We start from the raw sequence: 24,237 nt of genomic DNA, 5'->3' as shown, positions 1-24,237 counted from the left end.
TTGCTATTTATTATTTCATCTGTTATTTTCTAAATCGTTTATAATTATTTTACGTATACAAACTATCTGTTTAATTATTTTGAACACTGCTATAAATTGAATCTTGTATTTGTATTTTACAGATCAACATAGTCGGAAAGTAGTTATATAACTCCGCTGCTGCGCATTATCGGTGAGTGAAAAATTATTTGCTTTAAGTTGAAATATAAATGAATCTGTAAAAAAATATTATAGACAAATATCACGTCTCACAAATCCGTTGCCATAAACTGGTGGACTAAGACAGATCAGAATTAATATTTAATTGTAGAATACGTGCAATAATTTGTCGGTTATTGTATATTTATTATATATTTATTATATTGACTATGTATACGAGAATGTACACAGAAAGCTCGTATAATGAGGTTCATTATATGTATATCGTTATTTATCGCCCAATTTGGTGTTTTATTATACGGTAGAATACTAATTAGTATGCGATACACGCTAGTCCGTAATTTATAGGAGAAATTTGTACGCATAAATGCAAGAAAGATAGGAAATTTCACAAATGAAATAAAAAAATAGTTTCTATCAAGTATTCTTTGTATAGGGAAGATTTCTCAAAAGAAATCTCTTTCTCCTTCACAAGTATTTTTTAAATATAATTGGGCTTTTGCTTCTCCTCATGCATAGCCTTTCATTTAGTATATAACGAAGATATTTTTCAATATGCGTATGTCGCAAACACAAATAAAAATGATATAAAAAATGAAAAGTATTCCATAATCGCATAATATATTCTTACTTATTTAATTGAAAAGATGCTAATATTTATTAATACTATTTATTTCCATATATATATAACTTGCTAATTTTTATTTTATTCATAGCCAATCCATTCATATTTACTAATAATTTGACTTTTTATAATAATAAGAATAACAACTTTATTGATTGATCAATCATAAGATGACATGAAATCCAATAAATATTTTATGTACGAGAAAATAATTTTTTATATAGAACATTCTCTATAGTTTATCTATTATACATTTCAATTACATCAAAATATTTGAAATAATATTTAAAATAATTTTTAATGTATCGTGGTAAAAAATTTTCGATACCGTATTGATCCACAAAGCAATGATATATTTATATCGATAAATAAAAGTTTATGAAAGCATATACTTTTATTGCATTAAAGATTCACTACTGACAATACTGATGCTGCGGGAGAGAATAAGGACTTTTATTTATTTTGGATTTTACATCATCTCGCACTAAACATCATCAACTATAGTAAACTTTAGATGTTACGACGAGAAAGAGAGAAACTGAAAGATTCTTTTGATTTATAAATCTGATTTATAATTCCATGCTTTTATCATGTCATTGTTGTTATCCAACGCGTTTGTTTTTTGTATGAAACAACATCAATTGGCTGTAAATAATGCACTTGATGTTGATTGATTCTATTCACAAATTTCGAAATTTATCTCCATCATAAAAGATATTCGACAAATTACAAAATATTTAAAATTGATTTTAAAATATTCCATTAAAGTACACAATATTTCATAAATTTTATTTTTCATTATGTTTGAATATCTTGCCCTATATTCGCTAGATTATATTTATTTAGATGCTTTACGTATCATATTCTAAACTTACTATATTCTTACGTAATATATTTTAAATTTTAACATTTATTTCTCAAATGTAATTTCGTAGAAAAATATAAATATTTAATATTTAAAAGCAATTTAGTATCAACTATTTCTGTGACAATATGAATATAAAGAAAAATGGAAATATTGATTTATATAAATAAAGAGCGAGAGAGAGAATAGATTACAAAAATAATCGATTCTTCAATTAAATTTTCGTATACATATAATTTCATATATTTGTAATAAAAATATGCAACATCGTCTTCTAGTTAAAACAAGAGTAGAAATAGAATATAAAATAAATGTCATACAGCAAATTTAGTCTATTATACGTATATAATATGCGGTTTGCAGAGCAGCAATCGAATAATATTTCAATGGTATATTCTGAAAATTAACTGGAATCGAAAAATTCTAATATAAAAATGTCGAGGTTATATTTCTGACAATGAGTTATACGATTGGATTTTATTATTGTGCGGCGATTCGCATAAAAATTAGCATAGAAGACATCCAGCGAAGAACAAGCGACCCTATAATGCAACGATAAGCAAGTCTAATTTCTTTAAGACATATATACGTATATATCGGTCGTAGAAATCAGCAAAACAGGAAACTTGGTTAGAAGACTAAGACATTACAAAAATAGTATTTTAAAAAGTGTATTGTACGAAAAATCTTTAATACATCAGAACAATATCTGACAGACGAAAAGAGCGACGAAAAAAGAAGTCGCGAAAGGCCACTCGTTTAAAGAAAAGAACGGACAGACACAAGAGAATCGTCTGAAAATAACATGTTTAAAGATATAACTCGTGGAAAAATACGTATCATAAAATTCACGATAGTTATATAACTATTATAGATTCTCAGCAAGACCGCAATGTCTGATAATTTATATTGCTGCAATTTAAATCACAATATATTAAATTTTCCATCTTATATTTACTCTTCGAACACGAACGAAGATAAATAGATAAATGCAAATCACTAATTATGATTGATAGTACAGTATAATCGCGATGTAAAAAATAATAGGAAACGAGTGAGAAATAGAGACGGTAGATAGATGAGACAAACAGGCTGAATTATTCGCCTATAGCGCGAGCTAGAGTGCATACATACTCGTACTAGCTTCCTGTACCTGGCATGCAGAAAGGCATGTCGTGGATGAACGCGAGGGGTCCCGGAAATCGCGGCCTGCACTCGGCAAGATAAAATCGTAATGAGCATTCGTGCCGTCCGTCCTGCCAGGCGACGTTTACGACGTCGTCCGCTTTTTCGCGTCGCGCCTCTCGAACGTGTCAGTTAAGCATTCAAATGCGCCCGTGTCGTTAAGTATTCAGCTCCCCAGCAGCCGGAGCGACAGATGCATCCCCAGTTAGATGCATTATACATTCGCCGCGCCCTCGAGAGCTGCGCTCTCTCCGCGTTCGGATGGCAATAATAATTACGTTGCCGACGCGATGATACGTCATTAATATGATCCATACGCGATTCAGATTTTTTTCTCGAAACGGTCTCTCACGTCCCTGTGATTGCTCCAATTTATTAATGTTGGAGCAGTCAGATTTTATATTCGTTGAAAACATTCACGCTTCCCGATTTACGCTTCGCGAATTCTTAAGGAGGTTATTCTTTCTCAGCTTAAAAAAGTGGAAGAGAGTCACTTTTCTTATCTTACCACGAGAGCACAAAGAATGCAAAATGCCATCTTCTAAAAAGTAAATAATGAATAAAATTTAAAAGTAAAACTATAATTTGTTATTAAATATATTTTCTTTATAATAAAAATAAATACTATTGAAAAAAATTGTTTATAATTGTAATTATTTAAATTTAATTTAGATATTATAATAATTCTGGTAGAAATGACATAACCACGTTTTCATTAATATGACGTTATATTTAAAAAGGATTGAGTAATTCGTAAACTTTCATACTCTTACACGAAAATAATACAGTAAAACTTCACTTTTTTAATTCTAAAATATTCTTTAAACTCCATTTTTTTATATCTATACAACTTCAAAATTCTTATATTTTGTTCATAATTAAATTATTTAAAACCTTCCTTCTCGTAAGAATTTAAATTATTTTAGAAAATTCTTTAAAGAAAATTATGCCAAAAAAACTGAAAAAGTTTCGGAATGTCTACATATTAATTACAAACTCATTCTCGATATTTGATCAAATTCTTATATTAGATATATAAAAAGACTGGAGAACCTCCTTAACGAACTAACATTTTCCTCGCGAGCATAATTTACGTTTTACGACTATGAATCGTCGTATTCGCAAAATGTCGCGCCAATAATCGCTAATCTTCGTGATAGAGCCTTGCTGTCCTTCAAAAGGATCTCGCTTGAGGATTCGGATCTGGCCGTTCGCGGGCCAGCGAGTACATCGCTGGTTGAAATACAGTGGGCATTCCCGTTTTAGCGATGCTAACGAAATCCACTCGGCCGCAGCTGCGTCTCGTTTTGCCGGTCGAAATGAAAATTCCTACCGCTCGCGCCGGCAGCGCGGTAGCGTGCTGACGTTTATGAATGGCATTTAAATGTCATTACCATTTCGGATATTTCTGCCTGACGCCGGTGTACCGGGCGGCGCACTAACTCTCGCCGCTCACTCGCGTTACACCTTGCCTCGAATCAGGTTTCGCTCTCCGGCCAGGAGACTATTGAAATGCGATGCAGCTGCTTTACAGTAAATCGCCGTTCCATCCCGCGCGCGCGTCAATTTCAACGCGAGCCGACACACGTCGAAACGGACGGCTCCGGTGTTGTACGCTCTACCTCGATATTGAATAAAAGGAAACGCATTTCGAGAGATTGCGGGCATTTCCGCGCGAACGTACCGCCGCGCCGATTTGTTTTTCTGGGACGTGTACTGGATACCGGGTCATGTGAATAAGGTCGAGCTAATGCACCCGTTATTGTTTAGCGAAAGAGTTTCTTAGGAAACATTGTTATGTATAGATTGTTATGTATAGATGCACATAATAATTAAGCTTGTAGATATATTTTTCTCTGAAGACGGCAATTGAAACTGACAATATAATTCAATCCTGTTGGTTTTTTCAAATTTATTATACGATTATGTTTGGATCAGTATATCTAAAAATCTTTAAAAAAATAAATTTCCACAGAAAAAAGATCTTACAGACGAAGTTAGCGAGTACCAGAGAAAAAAATTTTTTAATAATATTAGTAAGAAAATAAATTATATTTTGCATCAGATAGACCCGAATAGACTAATAGGATTAACTTATATTTCCATTACTTTTCATACTTGGCTTATTCCGACAGTGTACAAATAATGTGCTTAATAATACTAGTTTACAAAAAATATTTTTTGTTTAATTATTTTGAAGGCAAGGTGTTTCTTATAGATCTTTGGATATTAAAAATGATGTCGCAAATTTAATTTCACTAGCACGTCAGGTTTCCGGAATAATTTAGGTTTAATGTGCAAAAAATAGCTTTTTTGCTATAGCTGACATTTTTTACCAAAAAAAGATTAACGGTATCTTGAAATTCTAATCAGAAGTCATTCAAGCTATCGTTAACATTCTCTACAAAAATCGTTAAAAAAGTTATTTTTTGTGGATAATTCAATTATCTTGGAAACCTGACTTGCTGGAATTTCTTTGCTGGTATCGTTTTCAGCATTCAAAATTCTATAAGAAATACCTAGTCCGGTTCGAAGTAATTTTTCACTATAAACTAATGTAATTTTTTATTTAAGCACATAGATAAAGCCATAGAATAAGTACATACGTAGATATTTGTTAAATAAGCTTCAGCTACAAATTCAGACAATGTCAGAAGGCGTTACTATAAATAAAATTTCTATAAATAAAACGTTATAGCAAATATTATGCATGTATGTGCATACATATGAATGAAAATTTATCACTTGGTCGATCTTGTTTTGAAAAAAGAGATTTAATGACGACTTTACGCTCACGTTGTGAATGAAATCAGGCATTTTTTTTTATATCGAGACGTGACAAAGGAAACAGGAGTAAAAATCGCGATAAGTTCCATCCACGGGCGTGCGTCGCGTCGTGGGGGGATTAAAACGTCGCGGAAAATTATCACCGCTTCATTCGCGCGCGCGATAAAGGACGACGTGCTTCCACCGTCTTGCTCGTTTAACATTAAGATCTTCCGATTCTCCCGCGCGTTATCGTAAATCCCGCGTCTCACTGGGGGCATATCGCTTTAAAGAATCGTCGGCATTCGTCGTGGCATCGGGACTCCGCCAAAATTGGAGGAGCCCGCTTCGGGTGAGGGGTCGAGACTCGCCTCCCATTCTTCTTTGTCAACCACTGCACGAGATTTATACCTCGCTAAGGCGGTGTAGAACGAGCGAGGAGCGGTCTCATTGAAGCGGGGAAAACCGAAGAAAGTGAAATTAATAGATTTGCCCGCCCCACCGGATTTCAGCGAACGCCGTGTTTTCAGGATTCGCAAGCTCGAAACGACTTACGATGGAATCGTTTCACCGAAAAGAGATCACCGCCTTTGTTTCTTGGCCGTTATTGGCCAGACAATCCCTCGTGCGCCGTCTGGACGCGGATAGAGAGAAAAGAGAAACGCAACGAGTATTATATTGCAGTGCGAAAGTTGTTAACCAACGACATAGTGGCGGCAACGTTATTGGTTCGCTCGTCGTATTCCAAGTTGCGTTCCAAGTTGCGCGGTTTTTCCCGCCGTCTCGGATCTGTTATTTGCTTGTAAACCGGGGATGTGATATGGACTAGCATCCCTAAAAGTAAGATCCTGGCCGATCTTGTTCTATTCTTGATTGGCTTGATAAAAAATGGCGGAAGCAATCAGATGACTGAGCACGTGAAAAAATTGAAAAGCAGATAAGTGAAATGCCTTATATAGTTGTGTAAGTGCACGTATACACTGAAAGAAATATTTTGGTATAATAATTTATTTTGTTAATATATGATTAACAAAAACATGCTTACTTCTTTATTTAATAAAAATTGTGTTGTTTTGATTTAATCAAAATTTGGTTATTCTAATTTTTGTTATTACACATTGTATTACATTTTGACTTTTATAACTATCTTTACACAGAAATCTTTTGAATAAATGCAGAAATTCTAAATCAATAATACAGCATCACAGTCGTCAAATGCTGCAAAAAATATATTCGAATAAATAAATTTCAAGGCTGAATTTTAAAAACTGCTTTTTACTGAGCTTGTAAAAAATACAATTTTTGTTATATATATTCTAACCAAATTTATTGTTCTAATCAAAATTTGGTTACAATAATCAAGTTTTGATGAGAACATAATTTTTCAATGAAAAAATAAAGAAAGTATTTGTTGGTCACATATTAACAAAATAAAATTATGTTGCACCCAGAGAAAGATTTCTTTGAATCGAAGAAATTTTTCTCATGTGTATGTGCATGTGTGCAATGTACATACATGTATGTCAATTTTAATCAAACTGAGATTGGCCGGATTCTTACTTCTAGGGACTTTAGTATAGACGGTAGATGGGCAACGTTACGAAAGACAAGATAATGTAAGATAGCGAGCCTTCGATCGAAAAACCGACGACGCAGGTATCCACAGGTAAACACCGAGTTACCACAACGCGATGGAGAAATATTATACGTAACGTCGGCTCGTATAAATATCCCATTACTCGCGTTATCCGCGTGCGGAGCAAGGCGCGCGATTTTTCATTTTAATCTTGAACGATGCGACGGATCCCTCAACGCGCCGTCGATGGGAAGGAATAATGGGAAGATTTACGAAGCGGCGAGGAGGTAGAAAGAAGCAGCACCGATATTAGCGCGGAAATTTTTCGAATTATCGCCCCTTTGCTCCCTTGACATTACTTTCAACAGATGGGTGAGATATAACTTGATAACGCACGTTGTAAGATTAGAGATGAAAATGACCGAAAAAAAACTAAAGATTTTGAATAGAAAGCTCAGTAAAGACCTATTTTTCAAATTCAGCTTTGAAAGTTTTTACTCGGATATATTTTTTTGGAGTATTTGATGATGATTTTGACACTGTATTATTGTTCTAAAATTCAATTTTTGCATTCATTCAAAAGATTTCTGTGTAAAGATATAAAAGTCAAACTGTAATACAATGACGAAGTGCCCATAAATATACACTGTCGTTATATAATTATTCGAACATTATTTTATACTGCACTCCGATTTTAAAAGTTGAGTAAATGTTTCATACTGTTATTAATAAAACATAAATAATATTTTATTAGAATAACTAATGATGTTTTTGTCGTATATTGGTTGTAATTGTACATATTCTACAATATTCTATATTTAAATTAATAACACCATTCATCGAACTATTTCTAACTGTTCTCAAACGGATATTATATTGGGACATTGCTTCAATAATTAAAATTTAGTATACAGAACCAATATATCAAAACAATTTCAATTATGCTAATAAAGTATTATCTGTGTTGACAATAGTATGAACCATCACTTATTATTTAACTTTCAAAGTTAGAGTAAAATGTAAAATATCTTTCTTTCAAATAATTATAGGTGTACTTATAATTAATCATTGTTGGTAAGAAATATCAATTCTTTAGGCAACAACGCAAGAATATTTCCTCTATGATTTAAAATTATAAAGACAACAAAATATTAAATAGTGTCGAAATAACATAAGTATCAAACATTTTGACAAAAAAATATTAAGCAAAATAAATTTTATATCTTTCTATATTCTTAACATAAATTTCATATAAGTATTTTTCATGAATTTTATATCATTTTGGTTAAAAAAACAGTTTTTTTTATCATAAGAAACTTGTTTCTTACTTTGCATTTTTCTTCGAATAAAAAAACTAGTTTTTTCATCTTTATATTGTATAAGATAAGCGAGCGAGAGGGAGGAGGGGGGGGGCGTTAACCGACGGCGTCGCTTGCGAGAGAGCAACGGATTTTTCCCCGAATTACCGCCGCGTGCTTCGCTTTCCCGACGAAACGCATGCAAATTTTCCGCTACCACACCGCACCGAAGAAAGACCGAGACCGGAGCGTATTGCGCGGCGCGGTGCGGCGCGAGTCGTCGCGTCGGCGCGGGCGGAGCGGACGCAGATTTACGGGAAGAAAATCGCACGAAATGGAGCGCGAATAAATCCAGCATACTCGCGAAAGTACCGGGAGAACGGCGTAGACGCGAAATCTCGTAAACCCTGTGCTTTCGAGGAATCCTAGAGTATTCGTCGTATATACGAGACGCTCATGGCACTCGCGTACGAAGGCTACAAACCATGCTGTTTCTCGCCTCGAGGCGGACATTGCGGCATTCATCATCGTGTCGCGATGAAACCCTTCTCACCCCCGCACGTTTCCTCGCTCCACTCGAACAAAGGAAGAAGCATGAGGATAACGGAGGAAGAAAAGGACCGGATGGTTGGGGCGCGTCGCGAGAACAAAATTCACAAACGTCATTTCGTGGCCTCCGCGCGACGCGCGTACAAAGAAGCATATACATGCGAGCGAGATAGTAGGAAAACAAGGGAAATCATCGTCGCGGAAGCGAAATGGGCGAGTGAATAATAGTGCCATTGATACTATTGATAGGGCACAGCGAGCGACAATCGAGCCACGGCGGAAAGGGTGAACTCGACGTGTGTTATTCGATCCGCCGCGCGACACGGGTTTTAGCTTTTGTTTCATTAGCCTCCGTTTCGCGCCCGCAGCGCGGAGTTCTCTCGCGAATCCGACATCGCGCTGCTATCACTCTGGAAGAATTTCCAGAGTGAGCAATATTATATTTTGGCACCCCATGTTCGCCGCGTACATATACCTCATAACGGAGATGTAAATTAAAGCGCGACATCCTCGAATATTCTCGTGCGAATTTTCCGGTGCATGTTTCGGTCGGCGAAGCATACGGCCAATAAAAAATTATATAAAGCCACGAGGCGAGGAAAAACGGGAAACCCGAGAGGGTAACACTTTATGCTGAGAACACAGCCCGAATAACATTAGTGTAGCCACAGTAGGTGAGGGAGGATGCGGGCGGGAGGGGGTGGGACAAGCGACCAGGGAAAATGAGAGACAGAGTAAGAGAGAGAGGGGGGGGAAGAGGGAGAAAGAGCAGAGAGAGAGAGAGAAAGAGAGAGAGAGAGAAAGAGAGAGAGAGAGAGGAAATGGTAGTGCCGTATCAGAAACTACCCCATTGCGAAACCTCGACGAAGAAACTTTCGAGTGTACCCCTGAGGGGGGAGGCGATCATGCGGTGAGAGACACAATGCGATCGATCAGACGACTTCCAGCGAGTTACTTCAGTTTACAGTTTTTCCCACTTTTTTTCACGTTATTCCAACGTTGTTCGTTGGCAAGCAAGAGAACGACAAGGACGGAGAGGGAGATGTGCTCGTCACGTAGCGGCGGAAACTTTCGTCATTCGTGACGGCGCCGGCGAAGGTCGAGTTTTCGCAGCGCGAAGAATGCCAGGGGTGGGTACCACCCTTCGAATGCGCTAACGCACGTTCGACGTTCCGGATATTTCCGGAGTAGAGGGTGCATCGGTCATAGTTTTTCATTCCCTCTTTCCTTCATTCCCATCATCCTTGGACGAATAAAATACAATAATTGTTAGTGAAGTGATAATTTCAACGTATAAAACACAAATGATTGAAGAGGGTCGTATTCTGTCGACTAAGTCTGGGCACTTAATAATATTTTTATGTAAATTTTTACAATTTCCTATTCAAACAAATTGTACGCCGATTATTTGTCTGTCTTGAATCACAGTCCTAAATTGAAGTTAAAGTATATAATATTACGGATTAAATTGACAAGAAATTTAATGTTACTGATGCTAATAAACATCTTTGAAACACTAAATAATTTCATAATTCAATATATTATACACAAAAATGACGAGTGCATAGAAGTTTCGTTAAAGTATCTAAACATTTAGCTAAATACAGATTTGAAAATAACTGTTGGATCATTAAAATAGTAATTATGGAACGTTGATGAGAATGCTGTAAAAAGTTTTAACATTTTAGCAGTTTGAGCAATCAAGATATGTTTGCTCATTGCTAAATTAATTATGTAAACATACGTGCGAAAGTGTGTTTCGATTAGAATGATATGGCGTACACAGAAAGAACGATTTTGCTGAAGTATCTAAAAATTTAATTATAATATAATAGATACATACTTAAAAATAATTATGTTGGACCTTCAAAATAATTATATAGGACGCTCAAACTGCTAGAATGTCAAAACTTTTTGCAGCATTACTCATCAAGTTTGAGATTCCTAATTATTTTGATGGTCCAACAAAATTATTTTCAGATCTGTATCTAGCGCTAAATTCTTAGTTCTTTCGTTCTTTCCCTATATCTTTAAAAGCACACATAGTCGTGATTCGAAAGTTATAGTATTAACACATTCGTATCGCAGGTTACTCGACTTCCGATATTTATTTTTCTTTTCTTACGCATGAGCTCCGCCATCTGTTTCTTATTCTCTCTCAATGATTTAATTAACGACCAAGAAAAAGAATTTGCTCGTCTCACACACACACGGACGAGTTATCTGTGTTAAATAAACACTTGTGCAGTTTCCTTAATTTTCTTTTATTCAGTACGGGGATAATTAAATATATATTTTTTCGAAACGCTCGTCTTAAAAGATGTTACAAGTTTAACGCTAATCAATACGATTTACCGGAAAACTGTCATTTAATAAAACAGTAGATTTTAATAAAACAGTAGATTTTAAACTTTAATTCGGAGGATATTTCTTCGAACAACTCCTTTAATCGTCCGTAACTAATATAGGAAAAGTTTCATGGATCATTGAATACATCGCGACGCTTTCCGGCATTCTATTTTAACTAACGCCGCTCTCTGTTTTTAACTAACAATTTTCGTTATATCAGAGATTTATATCTTATACCCGACATGTCTCATTGGTCTCGGCTTCGCGTCATTAAGACGCATTTATTATTCCCTATACAGTCGGAGGAAAGCGTCGCGTTGCAAGGAAGCACGCGCGCGCGCGATTCAGACCAGGGAGGAGAGCCGAGGAAGGGGCAAACGCCCGGGAATGGATTATCGAAGAAGCGAGATTTCCAAACGAGATTTAGAGTGTCAGCAAGGGGCTGAAGGAACCGAGCTGTGAGCACTTGGAAAAGCTTCAACTCTCTTTCCTCCGCCAGGCGAAAATGACGGCGAGGTACATCGAAGGACGCGACGGGTCCTTTCAAGCCCGTCTGTTGCTGTCCGCTCGTAGTGAACACCTCCCCACCCATGGCGAAGAAAACTTTTATCTGCTGGCGATGATTTATGTATGAACCGTGTTAAATTGTTTTGTTAGCAACTCGTGGAATTAGCATCGCTGAGGCGCTCGTTCTCTCAATTATGGTGCTCGGAACAACGGAAATTCCGCCGTCTCGTCGAGGTTCTCGCTCCCCTATCGAACAGATCCACAAAACGGTCATTAAATGTATCGCACAGTGGGAATATTAGAGCAATTGCGGCGCGATAGCGTTCTGGCATAGAATTCTCAAGCTGTAACCTCGGTGTATCGTGCGCTTTCATAATTGTATTGCAACGCACAGATTTGCAAAGAGAGAAACTGAGTTTTCAATGAAGAAGCAGTCTACGAGAAAATACGTTCTTTATACGATAAATAATAATTTTTTAATATAAATTAATATAATTCTTAGCACACACGATTAAATTATTCGTGTTCCTGCACGTTTTTTTTCTTTGAAATATAATACTATATAGGAACACTTTGCTAATAATATGCAAATAATGCCCATCTCCATTTCTTTCCTTTTTTTTACATGCACAATTTTACAAATATTTTCTAAAGATGTTTAAATATACGTAAGAATTACTTAATAATTTTTATATACGTGTAAAGTGATTAAAATGAACCTAGATACAAATAACCTACCGAATGTACGAGTAGTAAAAGAAAATCATTGCGTGTACTGAGAGGGTCAAGTTTTATTGGGAAACTTATCTGTTATTTGAATTGGAAATGAAGTAAATAATTTCCAACGTCAGAAATTATTCTTCAGTGGCATGAGTTTAGATATCTTTGATAATTGTAACGTAAATATTTATAATGGTTTATATGTATATACACAGTGAAAAATTTGTAAGATGTAACATATTTCACGTGTCCCAAACAGTCCACTCAAATTTTTGTACTAATTTAACACAAGATGAATATGTTACAAAGTAACACAAATATTATGTAAAAAATTAATACAAGAATGTGATATTAACACAATTTGTAAGCAATAATATTTCTTCATAAAAGTTAACATTTATAATAATCAATACGTTTCAATAAATTTAACATTTATAGTATGTCAAATTAACACATTTTATTCATTTATCTTAGAATTTACGTTTTAAAAACATTTTTGTTGTTTGTTCGATTACTCATAAATTATGTTATTTTAACACTAAGAAATGTTAAATATATCAATTTAATACAAAATATTCAAATAATACAATCACATTATATTAAATTAACTCTCATATGTTAAAAAACACAAAATTTTAACAAAAACTTGAGTGGATCGTTTCTAACAAATATAAAAAATTTTTTATCGTGTATTATATATCTACATTATAGTATATATATTATTTCTTTAATCATCGCCATAAAAATAGCTATTCGGTTTTGCAATCTAACCTTCGTGGTCTCATGCGACGCATTGATAACATTTTCGTCAGGAATTATTCATCACCGACGTTCCGTCGCTCAAATGGGGTAAACGGAACGCCGTTGCAAGGAGGAAAATGCCAGGATAAAAAGAGAACGAGAAAATTTACAAGCGAATTTGTGTGTACGAGTACGAGACGCGTGCTCCGCCAAAGGCCGCCGTTAACCGAGAGAAGCTTCAATGGCGAGGAAATAAGAGATTCTCGGGTGTCGGTCGAAATCCGTTGAGATTATTGACAAAGAAGGAAAACTTTCGTGTCTGTGAAAAGAAGGACGAGCTTCGGCGCGCGATTATCCAAGGAAATCCCTACGATTTTCAGTTTTATCATAGTCCCCGCAAACCAGACCTTTTATTTCCGCGCCATTACGACAGTCAAGTTATGCTTCTCGGTTCGTCTAAATTGATGAAAATAAGATTGTCACGATGGATATAAAAACTGTCGTGTCTCGACGGTTCTCGAGTTTGAAATCTCCAGACATGACACTGGCTTTTCTCACAAAGTCATAAAGACTCTAAATATATAACAGTTAATATAATTCTCTCTTTTTCGTATTAATATCATGTAGAATACGCATATAAAATCGCACATAAAATTCTAGACGTGAACGTAGCGTGACGTAATCCGCAAGATTAAACGTCTATCTTTATGCACCGAAGATACACAACAGATGTTCTGACATTCCTACCTGCTTCTTCGCCAGTACGATGACTAGTAAACGTTGAAAAAGGCTCGGAATAAATCTGACAAATAAAATTACGCTTTGTGCCGGTCAGCAATTCGTTGAGCGCGTGAGACAGCTTGAAAAATCACCGCGAATGCAAAAGCGTGAGCCAAGACAGGAGTGAGAAGGAGAGAAAAAACCAGAGACCGCGTGTGCGGTCGAGGTCACCGCGATGTCGCCGAGATTATTGGCGAAGGCGAAAAGTTCGCACACGACTATGGTGGCTCGACGGTGAAAAGTTTTCATCGGCATCGATAAGGTCGCACAGCTGTGATCTGCCAAACGTTAAGAAGAGACGGGAAAGAGACAGAGAGAAAGAGAGAGAGAGAGAGAGAGAGAAATGAAAGAGAGACGGAGAGACAAGATGAGAAGCAGCGATTCCTGTAATTTAGAGTTCCGCCGTACTTTCGAGGGCCGAGGCACTCCTGACTGCACCTGAGTTCTACCGCGTTCGTGTCCGCGCGCGAGCGAACGTCTAAGAAATCCATTAGGGGCCATTTATTTCCTACTGCTCCGTGCCACTCCGACTGCGACAGCAAATCGAAGAGCCGGGAGTACGGGAGAGGCAGCGCGAAAGAAAGAAGAAAAAAAGAAGGAAAAGGTGGAAGAACGAAAGGGAAGGACGTCGAAGGGGGTAAAATAAATGTACAAACGAGATTCCTGGAGTGCCTGCGTGTGCGCTTCGATTCCAAGGACAATCCTAGGATGACAACGAGGATCGCGATCACGACGACTACGATGACGATGAGAACGACGGGCGCCGCGTTGATGGGGGAGTAAAGAATGCCCCAGGGTAGATCGTGCTCGCCAGGATCCCGCGCGAGGGTGACGACCGACGCCAGGTTAGGGGATGGTTCAGAGCAGCGGCAGACGAAGGGGAGAATAAGAACGATTACTCAAAACTGCTAACTGGATAGACAACAAGTCATACAAATTCGACAGACACTTCCAGCTGCCCGCATACTGCCGTTTTCCTTCGTCTTCTTCCTTGCAAGGCGCGTTTACTCGCGATGCTTTGATTGCGCGCTTGACACCGCTTTTACGCGAATCGTGGTACACAAAGCCAGATTAACGCAGATTAAAGTAGACAAAGAAAGCTTTCGATGCCGGAGAGTTGGATGCGAGCTACACGATTTAAATTCCGGAAATATTAAGACGGTATGATTGACGAATGAAATCGCACGATTAGATAAATTATATAATCAAACTATTTTTTATAGGTAAATTAATGATTATTTTTAATTTTTTAAATTGATTTCAACCAATATGCTTTGATTTTTTCCTTTTAGCTTTGTACATCGGTTTAACCTTTAAGTGGATAAGTGGAGAGGTCATAACACCTAGTTATAATTTTCTTTTTGTTCAAGAAAATCTTGTTCAAGAAAAGGAAAATAAGAAGTACTGTCCAGATGCCCAAAAGTCTTATAATTCATTATTTTTACATTTCTTTATCTCATAAAGATAAAACTAATGTAAATATGACTATAACATGATATGTATATGTTATAGTAAAAAGTATCACTATATAAAATTAAATTTTTTTAGGTGTTTTGAGCACCTCACGTATCAACTTTCGTATCTTTATACTATCTACTTACTTAGAGATTAATCTCGTCAGAATACTGTGATAATTTACAAGAAAAACGTTGTTATATTTTATTGACTTAAAGTAAGAAAAATAAAGGGAACAGAACATGGAAATAGCAACTTGCGTAAAAATTACATTCATTTTGTGTAAAGTTTTAATAATGCGTTTTGTACAAACATATAAATCAATAATGTCCAGCACTACGTCACATTTCCGAGCTTCATATATCTTCTCAGCAACCAGAAAAGTCCCTTCGTTTATTTTTCATCGTACGTACTCCTTGCGCTAAGAAAATTAAAGCTGACAGCAGAAAGAAATACTCGAGATAAACGAGGCGCGCAGTGATATAATTCGGGGGGCAAGATTTCTCCTCGAAAGAAGATCCGTTGGACACTGAAATCTCGAGAAAAAAGGCCTCGATGACGGGAAAATGAGAAACGGTCGGCCATTATTATGGCGCTCTGCGAACCCGACAGATTATTAGCACAAAGTTACTTGAGCGCACGCAAAGTCCACTGAGAGTTCCGTAGCGGAAACATCAGAAAACGCATTAGCGGCTTGCGCTTCCTAACAATCCTTTGTATCCTTGATTATCCTGCTGTTTCCTCTCCGACATTCATGGTCTGTTGCGCGCCAATTTATCTGTTCGAGCGTTATGGCCTTTCCATATATTTATAACTGAATCGATTTGAAACCATGCTCTGAAATAAATCCTTTGGTCGACAACTAAGGTATAAAATAGTAACGATTAGAAATTCTGTATACACAGAAAATATTTGTGAACTTTACGCTTTGAAGTCGAAAGCGAAAAAGAAAATCCAATAAATGCAAGTAAGGTTTAGTAGCACTTATAAGTAAAGATTTTTGAAATGTATAAACAGTTAGAGATAATAATGACATGATGGCAAATGTAAAATACGAACGATTTTTAAACGTGAGTAAATCTCTGAATAATAAATTTATTCAGATGTGTGTGTATAACATAATATTTTCAAATAAGCGAAGAAGAGAAAGAAATATATTCGGCCAAAGTGAGTCTTTGTGTATATAATAATATTTTGTGTGAATTTTACAATTTCCAGGCCAAGCAAATTACGCGTCGATTATTTGTCGGTCTTGAATCAAAGCTGGAATATGTAATCTCACAAATTAAATTGACAAGCAATTTAATAATAGCTAATGCTATTGAGCATCTTTAACACACCGTAAAGAATTTATAATATTTTCAATTAGTGCAATATACTGACAGAAAACTGTTTGATATTATCTATAATCTCACGATAAAATAATTATGGTTAGAAGTTCCATGATTATTAGTGTTATTACTAATATAATGTTAATAATAATAATCATATATATGTGCACTGAAAAAAAGATTGGCTGCTGCAGCAAATTAGATGGTAAAATATGGCATAGCATTTTTAATTGGCTGCAGCAGCCAATCTTTTTTTTCAATGTGAGTGTTCTCTCAAATATGAACAAATTTTACTATAAATTATGATAACTTCAAAAATATTAATGTAATAAAATATTAAGATATAAATGGTGAACAAAATAAACATTTTTATTCAATAAATGTAATTGCAATTATAGTGAATATAGGCAACTATTCTCTTAAATTCACTTACTATTTATATGGTAATAATAATTAAAAAATATGTTAAGGAAAAACTGAAGATTTTCAACAGTGTGTGTGAGACTTTTATTAATAGTACAATGACCATATTTGCATAATTAAAACAATTATAAATACATAGTTCTAAAAAATGACTATAAATTATAATTAAATTATGATAATTACAACTTTTTTTTCTCTCATATATGTGAGAGATGGTAGAAAATAGTAAAAGATAAACGTACGACATGTGATTAGAATAATTCGACTCGTAGTTGTATTTCTCATAATCGCGAAAAGAACGCTTTTTTTTGCGCCCCTCACAGAAAATAGAGTTAGCTATTCCCTTGTAAAATCCCAGGCGAAATCCGGGAAAAATTAACGCGTAGCGGTTCGCGCTCTCCACGGAAATCTGCCGTGCGGCGTGTTTGCATCACCGAAAATTAATCTCGACGAATTATGGCCCTAATTTAATCGCGTCGTCTTCCGTGACACGCGTACGCCATGAGCGCGAGAGCGTCCATTTACGCCCAAGTCGCTAACGAGCGTGCCTTTCTCGAGGGCGAGAATAATTTGACAAATTAGTGGCCGGGAGAATCGATGAACAATATTCGCATCGCGCGTTCGAAGCGACGCGAAGGATCGCGCGTATAATAGCCGCGCCGGAAACCGTTCTCCATGGAATAAGTGCTTTCCGCCGTCCGGCAGACAGCAGGGGCGGCTTTGTGCCCACAAAATCCCGGTTCGACCCTTGACACTCGAGAGAAAGGGAGGCGACTCGCCGGGCCGATAGGCCAAGTTTATGAATACAACTTCGCACGGAGGAAAACGAGATGAACGAAATCCTTTGGAAAGCAAAACCACAGTTGAGAGCGTCGAGCGATTGCGCGATCATCGATCCATTTTCCAGAGATTAAATTCTTATTCAGAACGGAACGTCGTCTTTATTTAGTATTCTTTTATATTATAAGCAAAAATAATAATTAATACTTCAAGAGTGATGATGTTGTAAAGTTGTTTATTTTGCACAAGAAGTTTCTTTACAGTAATTTAAAATGTTAATAGCATCGTTATTAAATCGACGATCAATTTAATTATGATTATTATTTCAGCTTAGTTTATGATTGTGTTTCAAGTCTAACAATAAGCGACGCCCAGTTTATATAACTGAAAGATATATTTAGAATTTACATATAAAAATATCAAGTACCAAAATCTAGTCTTGTCTGTATTGACTCTTTTCTTACCTATCTAATTTATTCATATAACGGTCTAGATTAGCTTATTATTTTAAAATTGGAATAAAATTATAAAATTTTATTCCGCGACAGCGTTTTTCAGTTATTTTTCTGTTTCTTTTTATTCCATATTAATTATTAAAATCTATCTCATATTAGGCACTTTATCTTAAGGATGTTTTGGATGAATAATATACCAGCTAAAAATATCAACCAAAAATTCAACTATAAAAAAGTCAATATCAAGCTAATATTAGCCAACAAATTTTACAAATTTTTGTCATAAATATACTCTGATACCAGTCGCAAAAAAAAAACGAAACAAATGATTTGGCTTATAATGACTTTATATAATGAAATGATCATATTTTTTGCTGCCAGTTTTAGGTAAATAATTTTTAAATGAGTAAATAAATCCAAGGAAACTTTGCACGAATATTTATTAGTTTTATTAGTCTATACGTATATAAAAAATTTTTGATTTAATTCGTAACCATGACCTTACCAAATTTGCAAATAACTATTACAATTTTACTTAAGAATTAAAATTATTTTTACTAACAAAAAAATTAAAAAACTTAAACCAATAAGAAAATTATGCTCGAATTTTATACAAATACTCAGGCGTAATAATAAAACAATTTATGAAATTTTTATGTTTTCAGTAACGTTTTGAGATGTGACACATCCTTAAAACATTGTAGAATTTATACGTCGCAATGATATCGCGATATTGAGACAATCGTGACGTGTTACGATGAAACTCGTGTGTGTTCTCCAATTATTATTAGCACATCGGCAGATTGGCACATTGGCCAGCAGCACTTCGCGCTGTCATTCTGTGAGATCGAGAGGGTTAAAAGCTTCTCTGATTTTCGGCCGATCTCGCGGGAAACTTTCAACGATCGATGGGACGAACTCTTAGCGAACTGTCGGACAGCTTAACCTCGTGATCTCTTGTGCCTGTGATGGTGAAAAGATCTCGAAGATTCAGCTTACGTAGCACGAGAGAAATACAATGTGACATCACAAAATTGATCAGATGTAAAGATTCTAGAAAATATTTTAATGCGATAATCAGAAGATGTATCCTTCAATTTATCCTATCTCTTTTTCGAAATTCAAATATCTGTTGAAACATATCAATATATTGTATATATTTCAAAAAAATCCAATGAAACTTATAAAAACCGACACAGATGAACATGTGTAGAAAGTATATTATGCGAAATTAAATACACCATTTTCGACTCTCAACTTGGGTCTTCTTCAATATCAGGAGACACGGTAGTGCCTCTCGGCGCTAATAATATACTAACAAGTTGTTAACCAAATAATGTCGCTCTACAATAAATCATTAAAATTGTCAAATTGAATAATTACAAAATATTATTGAACCAAAGAAACATCGTAAATCTAATCCCATCATAGTCGAAAATTAAAATTAGTAATATAATAGCGATGAGAGATAATAAAACAGAAGCGCAAATAGGATCAATGTGTATAATACAAGATGTAAGTTTGTATATATTTGTATATACTTCTGTATTTACTTATTACCCAAAATTTATCTTTAGGCACATATATTTTTACTTATTCCGTAGGCAGTCTGGATTTTTCTGTCCAAATTTGTTCTAGGAAAAAATTAATTAATGAATTATTTATTAAAGTGCTCTTGAATTAAAAAATTTCTTTGTTAACATGATCCCAATAAAATTAAATCTGAAGAGGTTAATAAAAATTTAAATTTGTGCCAAGAAATTTGACAGTGAAATTTGGCCTGGCTCAAAAAGATCCCATTGTGCCCACGAAGGATTAAACTACCGCCTTGGCGCAGTACAGGCTTCCAGTATTTAAAGACGTGTTCGAAGACTAAAATACACCGTGAGAAGAACTCGAGCTTGCCCAAATGAAACAGCTCCGAGTAAACGGATAAGCAAATAAATTGCGTTCGATGGGGAAATCGGGGGAGAGAGAGATGAAAAAAGGGCAATCACGCGATTGATGGACGATTTGCGGGCAGCATTAAGCGGCGGGCTAAAAAATTGAAGTAACGTTTAGCGAGCGTCGACGGTCGGATTAGCCGCTGATCCGATTAAACCGGGCAACTGTCGATCGATGCTGTTTACAAACAGTACGACGGCGACGGCTACGGCAGCTCGTAGCTGTTCTCGAGACGATCGTCAAGGGTGCGCACCTCGATCGATCTTTTTCAAATTACACGAATGTTTTAAAGACTAGCTATGACTTGTGATTTTTGTGCTGTTATCGTGCGAGCATGCAACAAAGAAGGAAAAAATGAGAGAGAGAGAGAGAGAGAGACTAAATTATTTATCAACATTGAAAATATGTGAATTGATTTAAATTTAATTGCACTCAGTATGCACCAGTATTGCACTAGTTTTTCCAATGGAAAATGCTGTATCAGACTACATATTGAAGATTGAGATTGCATGAAATGCAATCGGAACGAAAAATTTGTTTATTACTCGATATATTCGATATAATATCTATTCATTCAAGATGAATATAGTTTTTGAATTGACGAATGTATTTATGGTCGATATTTTTGCTCCATATCGACAAATCTAAAAGAGAGAGAGAGAGAGAGAGAGAGAGAATTCGATTTGTAAAAGAAGTTCGCAGCATACGAAAATAACGTGAACCTACATTCGCGAATGCAAATATGGAGAGCTCTCGTGTCGGTAATCTCTCCGGTAAACAGCTCTTACAACTCAAACGGATCGTGGTCGTTAGTTTACGACAATCCTAATCAAGCGGACGAACGACTGTAATCTTGTCGAACGAGCCAACTTAAACTCTCCGGAAATTTAACTTATCGTTATGTTGACACGAACCGCGGGCGACGAGGAACGGGGTCGTTGGCGGTGTGGCCGATTGCTCCCGTCCGAGGAAGCTTCTGTCCTCATGTAAAACGGGATATCCTGGAAAGTTTCGGGGGAGAATCTCGCGCGTTTTCCGCTTGCCCTCCCTTCCTCCCTTCCACCCTCTCTCCTTCATCGTCCTGTCTACCCCTTGCGCCGCTAACGACCTGAAAACCGCCAAGATATATGGCTGGCTCGCATATCAACGTGGAAGAATGCTCGCGCGCAGTCCAGGGAGATAGTCGAAAGTGGAAAAGGTCGTGCGGAGTCAGACGGGCAACGGGGAGAATCTACGGTGGCTTCCTAGCGGTCGTAACTATTCGGTTCTTTGCCTCCCGCAGGATCGGAATATAATCGCATCGCTTCCTCCTATCGTTCCTTTTCTCTCTCTCTCTCTCTCTCTCTCTCTCTCTGTTCTTTTTAATTTTCCTTTTTAAATTTCTAATATAATTGTCGTATCGTCGCCCCGTATAAATGCATGCATATCGTCGGTTATTCTCACGCTCGCGATCGCAATTACGTCACCGTACGAAGTGCGTGATTATCGCAACAGAGAAGCCAATTAACATTAAGCTTTTCTTCCTCCCTTACGTGACACTCACTCGTCCACCCTTCGCTTTCTGTTCCTGCGGCTCCAGAGGGATCCGTTCCCGCGTCTCGTGCACTGCCCGTACTTCTCGAAGACGACTTGAAAGAGTCGTAGATTGCTTCCAGCACTTTACCCACTTATTTTTCTCTCTTCTCGCGCATACGTATATCAATCTACTACACTCGGACCGTCACGCTGGTGGTTATCGTCGTGCGACGCGCGTCTCTCCTTACCGCGGGACTGTGTCATCTTTTTCAGTCGCCGCGCACTTCCGATCGCGTAACCGAACGGAGACGGCAGGACACGGGACGTCGCGCCAAACCGTCGTAGCGACACGTGGCACGTTACGGCCTGTCTTTTTCTCTTAATTCGCCGAGACTGTTGTACGTATAGAGACCGGCATGATCCCCGCTACCTCACGTAAATCAACCACACGATCCTGACGAGCCGAGGTCGCGTCGCCTACTGCGAGACGGCGGCGCGAGGCGTCTCGCAACCGCCCGCCACCGTCCGCACACGCCCGAGCCGGCGTGCTGCGTGACGTCGCGACGCCCACGCAAGATCGGGCGGGATGCGCGCGCGAACCCAGTTGCGATTTCGCGCGCTCCACGAGCTATGTCTAAAACCTAATCTACAATTTACTATTTATTTCCTATTTATCTGCCTTTTTATCACTTTTTACTTCTTACCTTTTTGCCTCTTATCCAGTTTTTTCATTTTCTGATCTTCACCCGAGATAAACATTGACGAACTTCGGAAGAGACAAGGAACATGTCAAATGAAACGTCATTGTCGATAAATGATCGTTTATTATAATTCTAAAACAAAGAAGGAAAAAGGCATGAAGTAAAAGGTAAGCAAAACAGAAAATAAAGAATACGTTCTAAATTAAGCTTGATTGACGATCGGATAGAGGTAAGAATACAGGAAGAAAGAGATAGATAGATAGACAGATGCGCGTTTATTATAATTCTCTAGAACAAGCCCTTTAAAATATAAAAATAAAAGAAAAGTGTAAGAACAAAAACATACAAGTAACGAAAAAGAGAAATTGTTATTTATTACGCACACTGAAACAATATTCCCTCAAGATTTTATTTTTATTTAGAAATAAGAACTTGTATAGTTCTAATAATATATAAAAGGCCCGATTATCTGATTAACTTGTGATTTAATTTTTCTAGCTATGATTAATCATTAAATGGTGAAACTAGTGGTTTTGTAATGATAACTTTAAAAATTATTCACTACAAAACCATCAGTTTAGTTAATAATTTAATTAATTATTTATATAGTTTAATTAATTATTTATATGTAGATAGAAAAATACAATTTTTACTTTATCGCAAGATTAAGCTCAACCACAAGTTAATCAGCCAATAAAAATCTGGGCCTAAGAGTAATAATATAATCATAACATACAATGAAGAAATTACTCAGATTATATAGTATATGTACATAATAGTGATACAAATGTACGAAGGTGTGTGGATGCAGGTGGGTATGGGTGGATAGATGTGTGTGTGTTTGTGTGAAAACATGATGGATGAGAGAGAGAGAGAGAGAAAATAATACAACTGATGATCATTTGCCATAAGAAAAAGCCTTTCAATTTCAATGATTAGAACAAGATCAAATTAACGCTTAAAAAACTGTGTTACATTTCGTAGAATCGCGTAATGACAAACCATGACAAAAAAAAACGTAATAAATTAATTTAAGAATTTTTATTTTGAAGTAACATAAAAATAAAAAATTAAACAGTCAAGTAAACGTAAAAATTAAAAATGAACAATTATAAAAAATAAGCAATAAAAATGTGAATGTAAATAAAAGATAAATAAGATAAACAATAAATAAATAAAAATGCGAAATGTGTCATTTATATTTGTTTTATATTTATTTTTTTTAATTTATTATTGTTGGATACATTAGAAACTGGTCGCTAGAAAAAAAATATATATATAAAACATATCGAGTACTGGTTTTTAATGATATGCACGAATCTGCGAAATGATGCAACGTCATATCGCGCAATCGTTTTTTGTCGCATCGGTCGTCTCTCATCGGGCGCGATACATTATTTCGCGGCGGATTACGGACGTAGGTGTTAATTATTAATCGTCAATTGCAATTAGCGCCACAGTTGCAACGTATCCCGATCGATAAAGCGCGCCTCAGAATATATCGCGCGCGCGG

General features: G+C 36.3%; 1 protein-coding gene across 1 annotated transcript in view; it reads right to left on the bottom strand.

The window, feature by feature from the left end:
- LOC108730167 (growth factor receptor-bound protein 14) overlaps nucleotides 1-22,490 on the bottom strand; it is a 319,854-nt gene extending 297,364 nt beyond the window's left edge. The window contains exon 1 of the mRNA XM_018459697.1: nucleotides 22,052-22,490. The gene's annotated coding sequence lies outside the window, so the exon portion shown is untranslated. The remainder of the gene's footprint in view (nucleotides 1-22,051) is intronic.
- Nucleotides 22,491-24,237: the final 1,747 nt, after the last annotated feature.

The sequence above is a fragment of the Mycetomoellerius zeteki genome, unplaced genomic scaffold (genome assembly GCF_001594055.1).
Source record: "Mycetomoellerius zeteki isolate Tzet28-1 unplaced genomic scaffold, Tzet1.0 scaffold85, whole genome shotgun sequence".
Lineage (NCBI taxonomy): Eukaryota > Metazoa > Arthropoda > Insecta > Hymenoptera > Formicidae > Mycetomoellerius > Mycetomoellerius zeteki.
Note: the sequence above shows the minus strand (reverse complement) of the source record. Positions and strands in the feature narration are given on the sequence as shown.